Below are 18,545 nucleotides of genomic sequence, written 5' to 3'. Positions count from 1 at the left end.
TTTTTTATTAGAAATTTAATTTTTAGTTTTCTCTAATATAGGAATAAAAATTATTATGTAACTTATTACAGATATATTAATAAGCATAAAAACAAAATCAAACATCAAAATACGAAAATCGTTAAAAAAAATTGCAAAAAAAATTGTAGGTTCCACCGAGATTTGAACTCGGATCGCTGGATTCAAAGTCCAGAGTGCTAACCATTACACCATGGAACCGCGACGAGAACGTTAACGAAACGAGCACACTTAAGCGGATATTACCGTATGGCACATTAGTAGATACACATTACAGAATTGATATTGTATTAATATATAACTAATAACAACGGAAGTTATGTCCAAATTTGATTTAATATTAATGTAGTATGAAGAGTATGAAAGATGTAAACCTTTAAAATTAGCTTTATAAATAAAGTTACCATACTGTTTACTTTTACCGTAGTGTACCTAATTATTCATATACGTATATATTTGTAAATAACTGCAAATTACTTAACTATATAATTAATATGGTTACAGATGCTGAGTTTATACTTTGAGATCAATAAAAAATATATCCTTCAGTCTTTACTTATGTGGTTAATTTTTTCGGGCTGTAAGCATATAGATAATAAAGAGATGATAGGCAATTGGAGCTTATAAGCGGTCATTTATTACTATCGATTTTGAGGTTATATGGCGTAAATATTTTTCATTATAATTTTAATATAATATATAGACGATTATAGATAATACGATTATATCGGTGATTTTATTTGAGTACAACCTTAAATAGTGCTCCATGCAGGAGCGAGAATATTCATAAAATATATTTTCTCTCTCCCACAAAAAAAAACCGCGACACCCCATTGTGTTAATATACCCATGGCCTATCCATGTTCTATTATCTATTGTGAAAAGTGGAAAGAGTTGGTACTTTGAAAGCAGCCCCCAAGTCTGGTACTGGCAATAATATATTTTCACAATGAATGCATTTAGAAACACACACTTACATATAAGTAAGTATATAATTTGGTGTTTCGAATACGTCAAGTATATAATATTATGTACATGGTACATCTAAGAAGTTATATATATATATGCGAATATAATACGACACTATATAATATAATATATAAACATTACACACATATATATATAAAATGTATGTGTACGATACTCTCTCGTAAGTTTGTGTACACATAATGAAAAGTGCAGTTACGATCCGGAAATCCCTTTAGCGTAGGTACATATAATATATATAAATATAATATGCGCCTCGGCTTTATATTATCAACTTATTTCGATTTAATGTGTCGTTAAGAGTTTAATTACAAGATGGCGCGTTCTAGAATTAAGGCAGTGGTCACGTTTTATGGGTCCGCAGTGACAACAACGGTCCGACGTAGGTAATAAAAACGACGCTTTTTTTCCTTCGAAAATTCCCCCTTATAAGAATCGAATGGCTCTGTGATAACATCTCGTGAATTATGTATGATTACTTCTCCTCTTCTCTCCAAAAATCGAGCGTATTTACGAACCCTCTTGGCCAGAGGGTCGAATACATATTATTGTATATATAATATTGTGTATATAAAACGACGTTAAAGTTTACGACTGGACTCGGAATTCCGACCTGTCACCAAAGTAGTTTAGGATTGATGAAATAGGATAAATGAGATGAACATACACATGCGCCGATTATGACTTCGTAGTTTGTAATAGTATAGTTAATATATAATATTATTTATATTTATAGCTCAAGAAAAAATATACTGTACTTGTCTATACAATAGGTAATAATAATAATAATACAATTAATAGTATGTTGACTTATCCGATAATGAAAAAAACCAACGTTGATAAACTGATGTTTGACATTTAAATAATGTTTTAAAAATCTTGTTGGTATGGGCGGCTATAATATACCTAGTGTTTGAAAAATATATTGTTTGTTTCTGTGTCACAGTATATTATTATTCCTGTATTATTGTTACAACGGTCAACGAACAATATACGAACAATTATTATTCATTATACTCTAAAAGTTATAGCGCACTTTCCTTAAATATTATAATATAATAAATTATATCAATAGCCAATAGGTATTCAATAGCGTATATCCACGATCATGTCGAATACAACTGCACAGAATACATAGTCCGAAGTTGAGATTCGCTCACCGAATCGATCGCGATGCGCCGAGTTTTCCTGCACGAGCTGAGAAATGGCCCGACCGGGAAAATCGTGTCATCGGCAAGTCGCGGTGAATTCGCCGGTCCAGTTCAATCGATTCACCGTCTGCCGGCGCGCCTCGATGCAAACGGTCTCGGTCGAGCCGTTAAGTGGCCCTGGCAAAAGTTGCGTTATATTATACATTTTGTTGACCGTTGGTGTCAACACGGCAGTAACGACGCCGCCCGTCTCGTCGCCGCCGCAGGTTAGGTGTCGGAAATCGCAGTGAGGTTTAGTTCGGCCGACGTCGTGTACGCCCAGCGCGAGTTTCGGTCGAGACGTCGCGTGAGTTTGAAAACAGCCGAGCTACACCTCACGTGTACAGACAGCTGCGGTGCGCGAGAGTTGCCTGCGGGACCCTGCAGTAATCCTCCGGTGTGACGGGACCATAGTAGACCTATAAACTAATGGGCTGCGCCTGACACCCCCCCCCCCCCTCTTGCCAATAGTTCACGGAGATGATAATATAGAGTGAGAGAGAAAGAACTATGCGTTTGGGCATATCAACGGAGGACTATTTGCATTATATTTTTTCAGCCATGTGTTTTACATAATATTGTATTCTATATCTTTATCATGGCTGTAATATTTTAATACGTATGGATGAAAAAACGTAATGTAAATGGTCCTCCATGATATGCCCAAACGCATAATTCTTTCTCTTTGGTATCTCGTCCAACGGTCTCTCTCTCTAAGCGCTGTCCATTAGTTGATAGGTCTATGGATGGGACAGGCCCGGTAACCACAGCGGTTAAAACCAAGCGCCGCTAAATGTGCAAACGGACGAAGCGATTCGTCCGACACTTATTTTGTTGCGCTCGAACCTATAAGTAATATAGGTATCAAATACTATTGAACCAAAAAAAAAGTGACCCTCGTCAATCGGGTATTTCCGACTAGGGTTGCAGCCGTTCAAACGCTAGATTATAAGATTATAAGATTGTTATACTGCAAATTCTATTATGATTTACAAAAAATAAACGTTTTGGTATGTTACCTATTTAATTGGTTTTTGTACGATATTATTATATTATTATCGATTGTCATTATTAAACGCGTCAACACGCTAGTGGAAAATACATTTTTGCGGCATGTGAAATTCGTGATTATATTGTACAGGTATACTACGGTTTTTTTGGTAACTGAAGTAAAGATCTGCTTTTTCAACGACATTTAAAGAAAAATAACAAAAAAGTGAAATGTCCATTAACAATTTTAAGTTTTAAAATATTTTGAAATTTTTTATCGTGTACAGAAAATGTTAACATAAATATCTGGTGAAAATTCCAAGTATCGACGGTTATTCGTTTTTGAGTTACACGGCCATAGTTCTACAACACAATTATTATTATTATTATTGTATGGTATTAACAAGCATTACAACACAATAAAATTATAAACAAGTAAATTGTATAACAATAGAATAAAATAATAAAATAAAAAAACATATAGTATAGTATAATTAGAGCAACACAAATCACAATATAATTATTATAATTGGTTAAAAATCACACGAGAAGCCCACATGGTCGCTATGTCGCTATAATAATACACGTATATAATATGATGGTTGGCACGGTTACAGGCAGCCAAGTAGGTCGGCCATCGGTAAGGCGCAGACCACGACCATTTGGAGAAATAAATTATGGCTGTATGATAAGTCGGGTCAAATCGGGTGTACTGTTGTTTGTTGGTATATAACGATATTAAATTATAATATATTATAATATGTATAGACGTATAGTACATGTAGGTAGGTAGTTATATACCGATCGCGGTAGTATAAAGAAACAAAAAAAAAACCACGTACAACATTCACGGTACAGAATATTTTCCATAATTCTCGAAGCGATGTTTTATATTTATTTTTATATACGATTTCGTTTACTGGAAATAAAAAAGAGCCGAATGATATATACCTACCATATTTAATATATGTGTTCGTATCTACCTATATGTGTATTTGTATATGATATAATATTAAGAAGCTCCCCTCGTATGAGTGTACGCGACGCGTATAAAAACGACGGCCATGAATGGTCGTAAAAACGGATCGGCATTTCAAAACAATGGGTATTGTAGGACAAGACGGTTCAGGAAAACCTAATCCTTTGAAAGGTCGTAAAAACTTGAAAATTTCTTCAGATTTATAACATCACGCCACGGCGTCGCACATGTGTTGGGCACATAAAACCCCAAACATTTTCTGATATTGAATTCGAAAAAAATATTTATTATGATAAAAATAAATCCGAGTTGAGCCGCTATACTACCATGTCGGTGCTATATATTTTATTTTAATAATATCAAGGTACAAAGTCTGCAGTAAGATCTTTGACGATACGTTACTATATTTTAATATTTTCACGCTAGTTATTTTCATAAACTCATAAACCATAATACATATTTTCATCAGTCAATAACTAGTCAACTCATTACACACGTATTGACGTTTATTAACCAGAGACACGAGTTAAAATATATTATATAGGGTATGAAAGTACGCCCCGGAAGCCTGCAATCAAGTATCAACAAACTATTGTTTTTGAATTTTCTCGTTCATTGAATAGACACAGCTGAGCACTATAATAAATAATCAGTGGCGAACATAATTCAAATTATTTTTCACCTTATGAGTTTTTAATCTTATATTGATTGTAAGAGATGAAAAGGAAATATATAGGGATTTGCAATTTAACAATGGCAAATATAAAATATATAATATCTTAGGCAAACAGACCAGACCGTCTCAGAATCATATTTCGTATAATTTGTTTTTACTGTATTTTGTTATCGTTATCATTTTTAAATTTATGCTCCAAACCAGAATACTTGGAAGTTGGAGTTTTAAATCTATGAAAATCAAATTTTGGACCAGTAGTTTATGAGTTATAAGTTATAATTATTTAAAGTTGTGTTGTGCAGAATGGATTGTGATGGTATACTGGTATAATAGGAATACCCTGCAAAATTTTGGTTGATTACTAAACACTGCTCATACAGTTTTTAAATACTTATATAACTAAAAAACTACTCGTCCGAAATTTGATAGATAAATTATTCAGAATAATATTCTGCGTCATAATATGAAAAAAAAATGTACGTTGTCATTTAAAAATGTAAAGACTTAAAAAATAATAATAACGATAAACAACATTAAAAATAAATTGTTTTCGCACTTAAAATTATGTGAACAAAATATTTTCAAAAATGTGTTTTCCGAAACAATGAGTACCTATTGTGATATTTCCTGTCGGCCAGCCTTTGAAAAATGATTGCCGCGTAAATCTGCCTCAAATAATTGATATTCACATACCTTTTCCTCAACGTCCGTTGGTAGCATTCGATTCTCATTCAGTTCTCAAACAAACCATTGTCGCGTCTCCGTGTCGCAAACAATGACGTTTCGAAGATATTCCATTAAAATAAAAAAATTAAGTTCCAATTGCTGATTATACGTATATTGTAAATCATCAGTTGTCGTCAGTCAGCACTCATCATCTTTTACCAGCTACAGTCCTACGAGAATCGCCGCACATTTTTCCAGGATTAAGCTTTGGGTGGCATGTCAAGGTAAAACGCATACACCTATAAGTCACCTATACATGATTTTTAGGTTCCTTACTGTAGAAATATACAGTTATTAATTCATACAACCGTACTCTTCTTGTCTATGCACGACTGTTTATTATACTTTATTTACATTGTAGTTCATTGTATTTAAGAATATGTATATGTTTGTAAAATTAAAATTGAACATTGACAAAATATAAGTAAAATAATCGCATATGAAGATTTATAGTATATGGTACATAATGCATACCTACTATTAACGTGTATTACATGAACTGTTTATAGCAGTTTTCATATTATGATAAGGAATTTTTTATAAAAACATTATTAAAATATTATACTATTTAAGTATTTAACATCTCATCATACAACTGTACAAATTACACTTATAACTATAGGAAAATAATTTATAGAGTTGGACTTATAAATATTGACTATATTTTATATAGGGATTAACGAGCAAAGGTAATAAATTGCTCGTGTACGAGTAATTACGTAAACGTATATGGTCGTTATTTTCGAGAATAGACCCCCAGGACGTTATTAGTTCAAACCAAATATTTTATACGTAAAAATAATATATCATAGAATAATTAATCAGTATCTATATTAGTGAATCCGAACGTCATTGATTTCACCTGAAACGTCACAAGGATGTATCTACAATTAAATTTGGATTTGGATAATCTGTACAATTTATAAAAATTAACAACAATATATTATCCGATGACTTATTATACTCATTATTAGTATCTTTTATCATGGCTTACACGTGATATAATATGTATTTATAAAGTTAAAATTAAAAACTCCTTTATTATGTGTAGAAAACCACTTTATACATTATAATAAAATAATTATAACTCTACAAACCAATTGAATTAAGATGATTGCAATGTACTTATATATATTTATCTATATATTGTATCTAGGTATTACGTTCTATCGGCGCAGCACGGCATACCTATCTATACACGTATATTGCGCCCATTGCGTTTGGCGGACATTTTGCTCTCGGTGGATATCTCTTAAGTCTCCGTAGCTATTTTATGTTTTTTCCCCATTATTATTTTCGTCCCCCGGACAGAGTTCTTTATTATTAAAGACCGAACGAACGATCGTTTCGGTGATTTATGCGACGGCTGTGGGATAGAATGAAAAAAATGGAGACCGGGGAGGCATGCAGAGGCTGTTAAATATTACTCGGGGTGCGCGCGCATCCGTGCAGTGTAAGGACCAAGAGCCCAATGCGAAGTCTTTGGGAAAACGGTTATAACTTCTAAGTTATAACTCTTGTGGTGGCGGCAGCGCAAGAGCGGCCCTCGCCGAACGCGTCCATATCGCATAAATCAAAACGGACTTTTATTATTCGGCCGCGCAACTGCAGTGTATAATATATGGAAACGAATAAACGATAATATATTATTATGTGAATACCGTTTTAAACAAACCTATTATTATTACATAATATATTACGTTAGGTGTATCCGAATGCGAACAATGTGCTTATGTGCATCGTATATAGTAGGTATATGGCCAGAACCGAGAATCCGAGGTCCACAGTAAACATAAATATAGATTTATGTATACCAGTATTACAAACAGGTGGATTATACTATATGATATAGGTATAACTTATAGTAAATTACTAACTATATATATAAAATCATTTTCTTGGATCTAGGTATAGAGGTTAAACTTGATAATATATTTATTATTATAAAAATAGCTTAAGAAACGCCAAGATTAAGTTCAAACGATTGAATGGCCAAACAATTTGATAGAAAATTACATTTTCACAACATATTTGAGTAAAACAATATATAGTTTGAAGTGTATTGAATGCACATATTTTTCTCCGTGCATAATAAAATCGTAGGTATTATAGAGTATATAAAATATAATATTCAGAATTAAAATGATCACTGAAGGTTGTGTGGAACAAATTCTTTCCTTTTCCCCTCCTAGGGGCCATCCTTGGTATACTTTTTATACAATATATACATATTCGTATTTCGTGGATATGATGATTTCTTGTGAACTAAAATATATCCATGGTGAGGTATCTACTTATATTATAATTTAATGTGGTTATATTTTAGAGATTTTATACCGGGCGTGCCCAACACGTGGCCCACTGTTGTCCAGCATAGGCCAGTGGTCTGGCTCGCGTAAGTATTCCAACCGGCCCGTGACCATTATATAAAATGTCTATAGGAAGAAATAAAAATAAAAATAGTAATTACAAAAAAAAAAAAATGTTATTTTAATAAGCTTTTATGAATTAAAAAATATATTAACATTTTTAATTTTAATAATGTGATAATAGTCATTAATTCGATTAGGTAGTGATCAAAAATAATATCTTATTGTAGATTTTATCAAAATGAACCAGTAATACGGTTGAGCGTACTTACTCAATAGAAAAGTTTTATGAATTTTTACCAGCAATTATTTATTGTTTGGAAAAAATGATAATATAGCAAAATATTACATCGAGTAAACGAGTAAAGCTAATCAACTGTTTTTGGCGTTACAATCTCCTGAATTTAATCATTGATTATAATTACTAGTATTTATAATTAATGATTTAATGTATCCCTCGGTATTCCCAACAACATTTTTAAATATACGCAATATCTTATTGTAAATATTTACAAAACAAAAATATTGATTTGGTGGAAGCTTTACGTATTGGATTACGTCAGGTCTTTTTCGACAAGCACAGGAGTATTTAAATGACATTTATAGGAACATTCTAAATTTTTAAACCTCCCGGTACATGTATGTGCTTTACCTTTACATAACTTAATAGTGATACCATACTTGATTAGTTGGCTTGGCCTATTCTTTACCGTTATCTTGACTAGACAACAGCTATGGTTTTAAAAACCAAAATTTACTGAATGAGAGCTGTATAAAATGTATTCACTTATCATAAATGCATTTTTATTTATTTATATTAGAATATTTAAATCCATTCATGTTAGATGGTTCAAGATAATGTTTTGTTATTTGTCCACTCACCACACACTACACAAATATATAGCAACATAGAATTCGTTCAGATTATAAAATCGAATTTGATACGGATTTGGTTCTGGCTTTACGGACATATTTGAACAAAAAATATTTTTCGATTTGAGAGAAAAAAAACGATGTTTAGGTAAGAATGAGAAAAAAATTGTCGGTTAAATCACAGAGTTTATATTTTATAGTGAAAGTGTTTTGGGTTACCTGCTGTGGCCGTTTAAAGTGATGTTTAAACACCTAATAAGGAAGGGTTGACTAACAATAAGGAAACATATATTGAGGTCTTAGGTATGCGTGAAAGGGTAGACCGAATTTTTATTATACTTCAATACAGACTTATTTTATGGATTTACAACGTAGAATGTTGTTTTGACCAAATAATGTTCTAAATATTGTAGTTAAAATATATATTTATACATATTACCTGAATATCATATAAAATACTTATAGATTAAAAAAAAACTCAATTATACTTATATATTAATATATTTTATTATACATAATATCTTAAATGGTTTTAAAATGTGTTTACTGTGACATTATGTATTATATATATTTTTTTCATTTGTTATTTGATTTACACAATCTATAAAAAGAATAATACGCGTAAGTGATATTTACAGAATGGTTTAATATTTAAAATTTGATTCGGAGAAGCCTTTTAATGCTGACTCTCTTATTTTAAATTTAAGTTAAGGGCATTTATTTTCGCGGGAAATTCGTAAATAAATACAAATAAGTAACAATATTATAATTCAATAAAAAGCAATACATTAGTATAATAACCTAATACATTAGTTAAATACTTTATTCTATGAATAATATAGTTACATTTTGATATTTCAGTCGTATTATACCGCACTACCGCAGTATAACCTATCTATATCTGTGGTGAAGAATTCATTTGTTACACGTATATAATAATGGTATAGTACAACAGAAATTTATGTAATTTTTGATAATTATATACTCTGTGTAAAAACTACATTAATTGTCAAACTCGTCACTCATGTTTTATAGAAATATCGTTTTCAAGAAACACGAATCACTACAAAAATAATACAATTGTCGAGGCCAATTGACAGTTGAGCTCGCAGATCAGGCATCATTTATCTGTATTCTATATCATTTTTAAATGCACAATTTAAGTTTTAAAATTTAAGAAACGTGCACTCCATAATAGTTGTAGTCCGCCAAACCTCTGCAGTATCGCCATTATTTAGTAATTTTAATATACCTATACCTAATGATTGCCTCCTGATAAAGGGTTTTATATTATATTCTATATTGAAATAATTGTGTACCTACATACAATATATAGATAGGTATAACTGCATACATATTATATATTTTATAATATTATGTTTAACTAGGTACTGGTTGATAATATCAACATATTATTTTGCATGAATGCTGAAAAAAAAAATGAAACCCAGAGACCAAATCTTCGCCGATGATCACAAAAATGGTAAATTTATTTCTCAAAAGTGTCCACATAACAATAATAATATATTACCTATACAAATAATAAGTGCATTAAATACGTTTTTATCACCCATATAATGGTATACCTATACCGCTACCATGTACCTACTATACGAGGTATATTGCCCACACACAAACACACTGTAGGTACATAATATACTTTAGCCACGGCATAATATACACGCATTTTATATTGTTTTTTTTTTTTTGATTCGTCGGCGGCGCGCCGAGGATTTTATATTTTTATACGTCTTGTATTCATCGGACGTTTTCGCGATAAATTATAGGCTGACAGGTTTTTTTTAGGAAAAAAAAAATCATCGAAAAATGTAATGTAATATAGTTTTTCGTTTCTCGGATCGCCTCTCCGAGAGCGCCCCGTCTCAGCCCGCCTTCCCACCCGCATTATATAATATTATATACCCATATAGATACGCGTATATATATAGACGCACAGAGAACTACGGGACCTCCCGCGAGCGCGGCCATAAAATCCGGTCGACTCGGGCGCGGGCGGTTATTGGATAGTTTCGGCCGGGGGTGTCCGCGATGGCGGGGGTGAGGGGCCACTCGGTGGGATACGCCCGCAACGCGAGAGCGCGTCGCCCCGCGGGAAAATTCTCAGATTTATCGCGGAGACCGTCCCTGCGTGGATATACCGATATACTCTGATTCTGCTGCTGCTGCTGTATGTGTAGGTATACGCGTGTCGTAGAACATATTATTATTTTATAATATTATATCATATCCGTTCGTCCGTACGGTACTCGCGATTCGCCGGAAAAGTTTGTCGCTAATAAACTTTTTTCGATTTTCCGCCGATACTTTTGCCGCAGAACGTTTGCCGCACAACACTCGCCGAACCGACTCGCGCCCGGTTTCGCGTCTCTGACACACACACACACTCGTATGATATAGGTGAGTAATGCTTTTATAGTACAGTAAGTTATATAGTTTTGATTTTTTTGAACGCGATGTCGTTTTCAATCGGCATTCTTTTTTTATAAACGGCCGTAAACATTATATTCGATACGACTTTGGCACACGCGCCGCATATTCCAGCGACGATAAAGTATGTAATATACATCGTTTAATTATCATTATTATATTAGGTACTTAGGTACCTTACCGCCGGCCATATACGTTTAATCGAAAAACATTAAACATCGTAATGACATAATAATAATTATTGTTATTATTATTATTATTATTATTACATGAACGTCGTGGGGCGTTTCGCGCTATATAATGACGATTGAATGTTTTTCTTTTTTGAAATAACCTGCACACGCGCGTAACGTATTACGCGCGGTGTACACGAAATTTTAATGTGAATTTAATTGTTTTATTATATATACGTACTTAATATTACATACATGCAACAAATCTTTATGGGGATCATATAACATAATAATGTATTGAGCAGTAAGTACAACAAATATCAACAACCCATTTGTATTCACCAGCACGTGATGATGGACTTGATCAATAAAACGAATTTTTAATGCCTAATTGTACCTATGCAAACAAGATTTATGACAATAATTATTATATACGCTTTCCATGACTTTAAATAACATATGCACCTAATAATATATGCATTTAGTTCATTATTATTATTATTTATTACTATAATTAACTCGTCAGCAGTTATTATTATTACTTTTATTTATTATTAATATTCAATACCTATAGTATACTGTACAAATTAATTTAAAAACGTAACGCTTAATTAATTGTAATAATTATATAGGTATTTACAACTTACTTAGCTGCAGATGACTTATAGTTTTTTCATATTTTTCTAGACTCTAGAATGATTGAATAAATATTCTGCACAAACTAAACATAAATAGTTTATAGTAGTGGTATTTCATAATAGGTACTGCAGCTTGGAGAATAAATTAAAAATTATATTTTGTATTGAATTCCTAATTAAGTAATACCAATTAATATTAAATCATATATTTACTAGTAAAATTATTTTACTACAATTGTATTTAAAGGTAAATAATTATGTACCTACATAATATGTATATATATATACATGTTTCAAAATTATTTAAAATAAATATAACTTTGAGGTATCATTTAAGAAATAAAATAAAATGTATGACCTATATCATACCTATTAATATTTTTTGTAAGTATTGAACATTTTTTAGAACTTTGAATATCTCTTAAATTATTTGTATAGGCAAAAAAATATTAAAAGATAATCTTCAAATTACTTTTGGCTGAAAGGGCAAATAAAATAAAATAGAAAAATTAGTTTAAATGGCTTCTGATAAATATTGACGTACCTAATTATAAATATAATATTGATTTTAAAAATATTTTTATTTATATTAATATAAATTTACAACTTATAAAACTTTAATCACTATAATAATTGGTATCAGATATTTAACCCTGCAAGCTCATCCCTTGCCATTACGAGGTGGGTTACTTCAAGGGAGAACCTTCACCTGTGAAAAGGCAAATATATTATATATTGTTTTTTAAAAATATGAAATTATTCGTTGCGCTGGCATTTGTTCGTGTTAAATTAATATAGCTATTAGCTCCTGTTATAATGTTGAATCGGGCAAACATATTACATATTATAATAAACAATTAAGTATCTAACTTTCTCTATTAGACCGACATTAATATCATATATTGTTGAGAATATAATATCAGCCAATGTTATCCCAAATATCGTACACATATGTATAGGTTATATAGGTAGGTACTTGATGTATAAGTGTATAACCCGACTTCGCATGGGAAAAAATGAACAAATATAAAATACGGCGTTATATTGGTGTATCTCGGTTTCAGTGTACTTATCTCAGTTCAGATATTATAACCTCTTAGTGTATTTTCCAACGTGGTTCAAACAGCTATCTAAACTTTCTTGATAGATCTTAGAAAAACCTCTAAAATGTTCGTCAAAATTAGCAGAGCATAGTTTTTAAGTATATATAGACAACAAACATTTAGAAGAAGAATGGTATAATCGTATAAATAAACTCACATATATTTTGTTTTAAGATATAAGTACATAATTTCTTTATTCGAGACGATAAACGCGACAATTTGATGCATGCTTTTACCTTATCTGCCTGAGTAACCAACGGTAACCATTTATAAATAAAATCAATTCTATTTCCATCGTGAACCTCAAAATTCTTGTATGAACACCTCTTTAAAATGCGATTTTTGGAAAATTCTTTATTAGTCCACCGCTACTTAGTGGTACAAGGGTGTACCATGAAAATGTCAAGTCTCTAACTATCATAATTTAGGCTCTATACGTTGGTTAGTCAGTCAGTCAGAATACATTCGATTATATTAAGCACATTCATTGCGCCTTAACTTCAAACCTCGGTGAAATCATTATCTTCATCGCTGATTTACCTTTCATTGTTAATTTTATTATTCTAGGTTTTTTCAAACGACATATAATTTTAACTGTTTTAAATACGAGTTTTTAGAAATTAAATATATAAAATGAAAATGATTTAATAATTATAATATTTGTGACGATTTGTACCTACTTAAAAAAGTAATCGAAACAAAATCTAAATATCTCAATATCGACGAAGATTCATTGTTTAATTTATAATATTTAATATTTGTTTTCCATCAGATTGTTAACATAATATAAAAAAAGTGAATGTCGCTCTGTTGTACAGTAGGTTACAAGTGGGTCAATGTATAATGAATTGTATTAAACTTGAATTCAATGATATAATATCATTGTTTAAGAAAAACGATTCTGAGCGGAGGCGGTTTGTCAGTCTGGATATTTTTTATTGTTATTATTTATTATATCCTGTAAGTTGAATTAATATTATAATATAATAATTTTTTATTCGTTTCTATGGTGATAAACAAAGCGTTAGAAATTAAAATCCAATTTTTAGTGGTTTTTCGTAATTTGTCGGTGGTTTTTCCCGTGGCATTAAATAACTATTGATGCCATCATGATCCAATTTGCTAAAAAATAAGGTACTATATGTTGGAATCAAAACACTCTTTCTGGTAAAAATTGTGTATACAGGATAAAAAAAATAAAATAATAAACACCATTGTGAAACCACTAGCTTCCTCGCTTCGCTCAGAATCTAAAATATTGAATGAAAATAGTAGACGGTTATTTGTTTTTCAAAGATTACGTATATATATTTGTTATTTATACATAATATATAATTTATTAAATTTACTTATGTATTATATAAGATACAGTCTTGTAAAGTATTCGAATACAAGTATTTACTGGTATTCTAAATACAATTTTTTTAAATATATTTTTTAAGTATTTTGAATACTTTTTAAAAGAATTTTCAACAAAATTTAAATACTTAATTAAAATACCATTAAATCCATTTTATTAATTTTAATTTATAATTTTTCACAAAAAATTGATATCAGTAAAAATAATATTGTTTTTGGTTCAAACTAATATTATGTGTTTTTGTATAGTAAAAGTAGGTAATCACAATGTTTAAAATTAAAAAAAAATACCACATCATCAAATTTTATATGGTTTCTGTATTGGAATTTTTTAAGAAAACTGAAAATCTAATAATTTTAAAATAGTTCCATATTATAAGTTAACACCACTTTTTATTTTATTTTTTTCGTTAAAATGTAATCAATATTAGTTGAAATATATCTAAATTCAGAATGAAATATGTGAACATGTATTTATCTCAAAATAGTCAGACGACAGACATGTTAATAGTAATTGTTAAAATATATGGTAAGTAGTAACATAATAGGTACCTATACTGATGTACGATATATATATACATATTATATAGCATACAATTAAAAAAAAAATACTTGTATTTGTATTCAAATACTTTGTGAGTATTCGTAAAATACAATTTTTATAATAGTATTTTAAAAGTATTTTTAATACTTTTTTATTTGAATACTAGTATGAGTATCTTAATACTTTTTCAAAAGTATTTTTTACGAGACTGATAAGGTATAGAAGGATATAGCTGGTACCTATATAATATTATTATATTAGAAAGATGTACCTCCGTATCTTTCTTTTCGCCAATCTTCTGGATAGTTAGGCTAAAATTATGGTTATTTTAAAAGAAAATATTGAAAAGGTACATTATCTTCTTAAAAATAAATTATGTATGTACCGAGCATTATTTTAAATTGAAATTTACTCCCGAGTAAAGTGATAAAATGGTTACTACTATATTATATTGTATATTGTATATAAGCTGCAGCATCATAGCCTTAGGGACAATACCAAATAAATAATAATGTGCTTTGTGTGTTTCGTTTCAGATAACACTATATAAAACTTAGAAGAGAGACCACCGCCGTGGACGGGTGGATGCATCGCCGTAGCAACCGACAAACGGCACGAATCCAATGTAAAAACCTAATCGTATACCTTTAAATTCAATCGAACTTCTTGTCAACAGGTAAGCACTCACTTTATATATAAATATAATATGCAATCTCGGATCTCCTATTCGTGTGTTAATTGCGGCCAAACGGTCGATCACATAGACGATTTAAAATTCGATCCCTTTTTGTTAGAATTTATTATTATCATGTATTTAGTAGCCACCTAAAAAATCCACGTGCAGACCACAGTCGAGTGTCGACAATATTCAACAGTTGTGCCTATTTTATTATTTATACAAAAACAAAAATTGATATCGCGTGTACTATTTTAGTCGGTATATTATTTCACTGTAATTGATCTATTAAATTTAAATTCAATGATAATAATAATCATTGCAGACGAAATAATATTTTGAGTGTAATCGGTCTATCAGCATATATTACTATAAGTTTATTTTATGATAAATGTATATTGCTATATTAGTACCTAATTTATTTATTCCATCAGTAATATATAGTTAATAAGTTGTAACTAATTATTATTAAGTTGAACTTATGAATCAAAAACAAATCATACATATTATATATATGTATAATAATAATTATAATACCATTTCACATATTAATGGGGATGTTAGGTTTATAAGCGTCAGTATTACAACCAAAACAGTACGATAATATTTTCTTGAATTATATAGAAAAATAACTAAAATTATTATTTTTCGTTTAAATATAGAATTTTTTCAAAGTTTTAACTTGAAATAACTGAAAAAAATTGTAATTATATATTCTGATATGTTTTGATTGCTATAAGAAAAAATATGAGGAATTTTGTATTAAATTTTCAAACTTTTGGTCTTTAAATTAAAAATATGCATCTTAACAACATAATCATTTTTGAACTTTCATGATTTTGTAAAATTTGAACTCTAAACTATTACCAAAATTAAATTGTTTAAAAATAAATTAACTAAATTTGATTTTACTGAAAACAATTCTATTGAAAATATATTCTTATATCTTATCTTAGTTTATTATCACATCTAAAAATGTATTGGTTTTACAGTTAGGTATCTATGTGTTACCTATTAATTATTATCTATAAAATATTAAGCCATACAGGTATGTTTTTGTCTTTTGATTAGTATAAAATTAAAAGGAATTATGCAGCTTAGTGAAAAGTTTTAGTTCAGTGTTTTTATTGATGAGAAATCGAAGATATTATATATTATTTAGTTTTCATTGTAGATATACCTACGTATAATTGTATATTAAAGTTTTTTTAAAAATTGGAAGTAACTAAATAAATTGATTTTTGAATCGAAAAAACTATAACTTCTGTTAAATGTTTAGTACAAATGACATTGTCTTTACAGACTAACAAAGTACACAAAATAATATAGGTTATCGGTACCAATACATAGTATGAATATTTACGGTAATGATCGTTAAAACGGTTTACGCGTGATTTTATAGTAGTCTCGTGAGCGAGAAAAGGATAGTTACGGGATAAAATATATTATATAGACATTATAGACTATATATAGATAATATAAAATATATGTATATAAATTCTATAGATATTAAATCTGTGTAGGTATATGTATTCATATATATTATATACGATATGCATACATAATATACATAAACAATATTATGTAATTATATGTTTATTATGTATGGTAATATCCAAATAATAATATACACAGAGGCGCCTATAGCACGCGTCATCACGAGTCGCGTCTCTTTGGTTTTATTACGCTAATTATTTTAAAGACGTATATGATGGTATAGGTATATGTAATAATGTAAGTAGTAACTACCTATATAATCTTGATGTAATATATGTGTATAATGTTTGCTTGATGACCTATAGTGTTCCACTGCTGTTTAATAACGTCGTAAACAGGTGAAACGTTTCTCATTAAAATAATTTTATATGTACCAATACAAAAGTATAGGTACCAGGCTGTATACTTAAGTCGTAGTCTCATTCGGAATGTAGGTATAACAAAAATATTTTAAGCTAATTTTGTTATCGTATTATAGTATTTAGGCACTCTTTTAATATTCAATCTATATATATTATATTTTCTTTAATAAGAACTAAGAAGGTACAATAAACATTTAAACTAAAATTTTGCGAAAGTTATCGCACGATGATATTTTTGAATACAATCATTTTCTTACCACATACCTATTTGATATCTATATTGAGTATATTCTATACGTATAATAATATGTGTATTATGCGATTTAATTTTATAAATGTTATTGTTGTGGACCACGCGCTGTGTATCCATGCAGGAACCATAGTTTGAACTTAAAAGTGGACTGGTTTTTTTTTATTTTGGGACCCTGAAATTCGAATACAATATTTACCTATATTGTGTCGTCTTGGTTACCATTCGTGGTAATGGCCGCTTTTAGTTGCTGTCATTATACGCACTGCTAGGGGAGAATGATTTATGATAATCTGCAATTCGCGTTTTAGAAAGGGAGGTTTTTTTTAGCTATTCGTGAAATCTATTGCATTTTCATTTTCCAATCAATATGGTGGATGTATTAACGATGTTATAACTCGCCTATAATTAATCCAAGTTTCATCTCGGAAAATCTGTCGATAAAATACAGACCCCAGGACCCCAGGACCTACTTAGTACCTATACAGATTGTAGAATACTGCAGGGACTACTCGTTCTTCGTGCCTATATAGTTGCTATAGGTATATTTCAATATTATTCGTACAATATGTATAAAATATAATGTAACACAATTTTTATTAATCAGGTACTGTATATTATCTATATCTTTACTAATATAATAAAGCTGAAGTACTCATATATGTTTGTTAATCTCAGAAACTACTG

At 30.0% G+C, this 18,545-nt stretch overlaps 1 protein-coding gene and 1 non-coding gene across 2 annotated transcripts in view; one reads left to right on the top strand and one right to left on the bottom strand.

The window, feature by feature from the left end:
• Nucleotides 1-147: 147 nt before the first annotated feature.
• On the bottom strand, nt 148-219 carry Trnaq-uug (transfer RNA glutamine (anticodon UUG)). The gene has a single exon. It is a non-coding gene; the product is annotated as a tRNA-Gln (tRNA).
• A 10,850-nt stretch (nt 220-11,069) lies between these two features.
• Nucleotides 11,070-18,545, top strand: part of LOC132938656 (homeotic protein ultrabithorax-like) — a 125,775-nt gene continuing 118,299 nt past the window's right edge. The window contains exons 1-2 of the mRNA XM_061005613.1: nt 11,070-11,226; nt 15,610-15,749. The gene's annotated coding sequence lies outside the window, so the exon portion shown is untranslated. The remainder of the gene's footprint in view (nt 11,227-15,609; nt 15,750-18,545) is intronic.

Source organism: Metopolophium dirhodum, chromosome 2, assembly GCF_019925205.1.
Source record: "Metopolophium dirhodum isolate CAU chromosome 2, ASM1992520v1, whole genome shotgun sequence".
In the NCBI taxonomy this organism is placed as follows: domain Eukaryota; kingdom Metazoa; phylum Arthropoda; class Insecta; order Hemiptera; family Aphididae; genus Metopolophium; species Metopolophium dirhodum.
Note: the sequence above shows the minus strand (reverse complement) of the source record. Positions and strands in the feature narration are given on the sequence as shown.